Source organism: Triticum urartu, chromosome 5A (genome assembly GCF_056163025.1).
Source record: "Triticum urartu cultivar PI428250 chromosome 5A, HENAU_Tu73, whole genome shotgun sequence".
Lineage (NCBI taxonomy): Eukaryota > Viridiplantae > Streptophyta > Magnoliopsida > Poales > Poaceae > Triticum > Triticum urartu.
In genome coordinates this window covers 207729866-207734952 of record NC_141877.1, presented here as the reverse complement: position 1 = coordinate 207734952, position 5087 = coordinate 207729866, and positions in this window count along the sequence as shown.

Genomic DNA, 5087 nt, shown 5'->3' with positions numbered 1-5087 from the left:
AAAGACGCAATTTCATTCCTTTGCAAAAATTGCATGGACAAGGGAACCATCAACGCCATAAGTCGCCATGACATAACACACTTTGCTGACTTAGCGGCCTTAGTACGGAAGTACTGTGCGATGGAAAGCGCCTGGAAAACCCAAACCAAATTTTGGGACCCTCCGGCTCTCACTAAAACCCCTGTCCGAACTAAAAGGGTGTACTCTCGTAAATCACCCGATCCAATTACAAAGAAACAAAAGCCCACTACATGGCGTAGAACTATATTGGAGGGATGGCTCAATGGGCCATGCAAAATTCACAGTACAGCGGATACCATGCCAACACACAGCCTTAGAGCATGTTGGATACTCCGGCAGGTGGCCAAGAGCGGCGAGGATATCCTCATCAACAATATAACAGAGTACCATCCCGCGCAAAATAAAAATACAGTATTGACAGTCTTCGAGACCTTCGCCTCAAATAATAGGCGCAAGCGAACACTCTGCAGCCTTGCCGAAGTCTGCCACGTTGCAGCAATAAATCCATGGAATGACACGGCCATAACCTTCAATGCCAGTGACAAACCTCAATTCCGGACAGCCCGAGCACCAGCCGCTTTGGTCCTTAGTCCAATTGTGGACGGCTTTCGGCTTACTAAAGTGCTCATGGACGGTGGCAGTGGATTAAACCTCATCTACGAGGAAACTCTTAGCAAAATGGAAATAGACAAGAGCCGCATTGAGCAAAGCAGCACGACCTTCAGAGGAATCATCCCTAGTCGGGAGGCACGATGTGCGGGAAAAATCACACTAGATGTGGTATTCGGCACGCTGGAGAATTATAGGTCTGAAGAAATCACATTCCAAGTGGCCCCGTTCAGTAGCGGATACCACGCCATTTTAGGGCGGGAGGAATTCACGATCTTCTAAGCTATACCCCATTACGGGTACATGAAGCTCAAAATGCCCGGGCCCAATGGAATTATCACTCTGGCTAGTGATCCGGACATAGCACTCCGCGCCGAAAATAAAACCGCCACACTAGCCCTCAAGGCGTTATCCGAAGCCCTTGCGGCCGAAGAACTAACTGCGCTGCGCTCCATGGTGAACAGGGACGACATGATACTCGACAAAAGACTCAAGTCCACCTCTTTTAAACCAGCGGACGAAATAGTCAAATTCCAGGTCCACCCAACGGACCCTACAAAAACAGCATCCATCGGGGCACAACTGAATCCCACAACAGACGCCGCACTGCGGGAGTTCTTGCGTGAGAATTGGAACATCTTCGCCTAGCATCCTTCAGACATGCCGGGAATCCATGCAGGCTGGCCGAGCATAGCCTTAACATTCTAAAGGGGTTCAAGCCGGTCAAGCAGACTCTTCGATGTTTCTCTGAGCCTAAACGACAAGCCATGGGAGAAGAGCTAGCCAAGTTACTCGAGGCCGGATTCATTAGAGAAATAAAACATCCGGACTGGCTAGCAAACCTGGTGATCGTACCAAAGAAGGACAAATCCTGACGCCTATGTGTCGATTTCAAGGACCATAACAAGGCTTGCCCCAAGGATCCCTTCCCCCTCCCCCGCATCGATCAAATTATCGACGCTACTGCAGGACACAACTCATTATGCTTCCTCGACGCATACTCCGGATACCATCAAATTAAGATGGCGGAGCCCGATACTCCATACAACCCCTTCTGTTTTAACACCATAACTTTCGGGCTCAAAAACACCGATGCAACCTATCAACGCATGATTCAGACATGACTGGAAACACAAATCGGCAAAACAGTGGAGGCATACATAGACGATGTGGTCATTAAAACAAGACACGTAAAATCCTTAATAGATGACTTGAGGCTCACATTCGACAATCTTCGAACATATGACATCAAGCTCAATCCGGAAAAATGCGTTTTCGGCGTGCTTGCCGGAAAGCTATTGGGCTTCATCGTCTCCAATAGAGGAATTGAAGCAAATCCGGCTAAAATCTGAGCTTTGTCACAATTGCCTATCCCAACAGACCTCAAGCAAATCTAGAAGTTAACTGGATGCGTGGCTGCCTTAAGCCGCTTTATCTCCCGATTAGGAGAAAAGTCACTACCTCTCTATCGCCTTCTTCGACGCACCGAACACTTCGAGTGGACGGATGCGGCCACGGTCGGATTGGAAGAAATAAAGGCTGTATTGGCTGCCAACCCAATCCTGGCCGCGCCAAATGTCGGCGAACCAATGCTGTTATATATAGCGGCAACACACCAAGTTGTAAGCGCAGTGCTCGTCGTCGAACGAGAGACGGGCGGGCATAAGTTCCCGCTTCAAAAGCTGGTATACTACGTATCCACCGTCCTCACTCCATGCAAATCACGGTACCCACATTGTCAAAAGATAGAATACGCGGTCTTCATGGCATCCCGGAAACTATGACACTACTTTCAAGAGTGTTCAATTACGGTGGCCTCTGAAGTACCACTCAACGACATAATAAATAACTGTGATGCCACGGGCCAGATTGCGAAATGGTCTATCGAGCTCCTCCCGTTCGACATAACATATAAACCACGGCGAGCCATTAAGTCACAAGTACTGGCTGATTTTGTCGCCGAATGGACGGAAGCCGAACTCCCTAAAGAGTACGGCGCGTACTCCAATTGGAGCATGCACTTTGACCGCTCTAAAATGCTGGCTGGTTTGGGGGCAGGTGTCGTCCTGACATCCCCCACCAGAGATTCAGTCCAATACATACTCCAAATATTATACACAGACTCCAACAATGCAGCACAATATGAGGCCCAGTTGCATGGTCTCCGGATGGCAGTCTCCATGGGCATTCAACGCCTAGAGGTGCGGGGGGATTCGAACCTTGCAATATCTCAAATAAATGGGGACTTCGACGCCAAGGACCCAAAAATGGAGGCTTACCGCAACGCCGTCCTCAAAATGTCATCTCGGTTCGAGGGCCTCGAATTCCACCATGTGGTCCGAGAAAACAATCAAGCGGCGAATATCCTCACCCGCATCGGCGCTAAGCGTGACCCTGTCCCACCTAATATCTTCTTGGAAAGGCTGTTTAATCCATCCGTGGTGTGGGAAGGGGAGACCGGCATAAACAGTCCGGATCCGGCCACAACACCAGACCCCGAACACTCCGACATAATCGGAGGCTCCACCACCGAAATAACATCTTCGCCCCACGTGATTATGGTTGTCATTGCCTCGTGGACAGAACCCTTCTTGGCTTACCTAACTAGGCAAGAACTCCCTGATGACCCAAATGAGGCACGTTGCATTGTGCGGCGGTCTAAAGCCTATAAGGTCCACGAGGGAGAGCTTTATAAGAAAAGTGCTACCGGAGTACTTCAAAGGTGCATCTCCGAAGAGGAAGGACGGCAACTTTTGGCAGAAATTCATGCTGGACTTGGCGGCCACCACGCCGCAGCTCGGGCCCTTGTAAGCAAGGCCTTCCGTACAGGTTTTTACTGGCCGACGGCCCGAGCAGACGCACAGGACCTCGTTGAACGTTGCGTCGGTTGCCAGCTTTTTGCAAACCAAAGTCATATGCCACCTACCGCTCTCCAAACAATCCTCATTACTTGGCCCTTTGCGGTCTGGGGACTTGACATGGTCGGACCCCTTAAAGAGGGAAGCCATAAGAAAAAGTACCTATTGGTCATGGTGCATAAATTCACCAAATGGACATAAGCCAAACCAGTTAAAACGGCCGAGTCCGGACCAGTGATAGACTTCATATCCGGGGTTGTACACCATTACGGCGTCCCCCACAGCATCATCACCGATAACGGCTCGAACATTACAGCCCACGATGTAAAAACTTGGTGCAGCAACATGGGCATTAAGCTCGATTATGCCTCTGTCTATCACCCGCAAACTAATGGTCAAGTCGAGCGAGCAAATGGTCTTATCATGAGCGTCATTAAACCCAGATTAGTGCGATCCTTGAAGGAATCAGATACGCACTGGGTGGATGAGCTTGACTCCGTACTATGGGGGCTGCGGACCACGCCGAATCGCACTACCGGATACACATCGTTCTTTATGGTGTACGGCGCAGAGGCGGTACTGCCCTGCGATATCATTCATGACTCACCTCGAGTGCGCATGTATGAAGAGAAAGAAGCCAATCTTGATCGGCAGGACAGTTTGGACGCGCTAGAGGAGGAGCGTGACGTGGCAAAAGCCCGCTCCGCATTCTATCAGCAACAGGCTCGGCGGTATCAAAGCAGAGAAGTACGGGCCAAAACTTATAACGTTGGCGAACTCGTTCTACGCCTACCGGAGAAGAAAAAGGACAAGCTCAAGCCCAAATGGGAAGGTCCCTTCGTTATTGACAAAATTCTGACCGGTGGAGCGTACCGTCTGCGGGATGCATCGGACAATCGACTCAAGCCAAACCCGTGGAACGCAGCCAGACTCCGAAGGTTCTACGCCTAGTGTCGGACTCTGTGTTCATCTCCTTACTTTCGTCAATTTTTTATATATCCGTTATCTGTCTTTTCTTTCTTTTTTTCCCTTTTCTTCACGGCCTTAAAAGGTTAAAATGTGTCTTGACTACACAATCTTGACACGCTAGGCGTGCTCATTATACCTGGGGGCTTCTTATACAGAAGCTTAATATAACTATGTTCCGGGCTCTATGCCCCCCGCACATGTGTTACTTTTCCACATGTACCTTTTCTTCGCCATTATATGCATTGATATGACTTAAGTTTTGGCCAAGCTAGGTTGCCTAGCTCTTGTGTTTATGCCCTATGTTCCCGTTAATTCGGCTAGGGCCTAAGGGGAGCACCTCTGCGATTGTTACTGCCGGGTCAGCCGGATGTGTACCTCAGACTAGGTGAAGCCGAAAGCTAGCATTCTTAAGGGAATATTCGGTCGGTGAACAAAAGATGACTTTTATTTATTGTAATGCATGCCCCCATATGTTTATATCCTGCGTCTCTTCTCGCAGTTCGGGCATGCACATTAATGCATGCGTACCCAGGGAAAGGAACCCTTAACGGAACTATTCTCCCTGGAAGATGTTTCTTACTATCCATGTAATATAACATAGCTAGTTGGGTACTTGTCTGTTCAAGCACT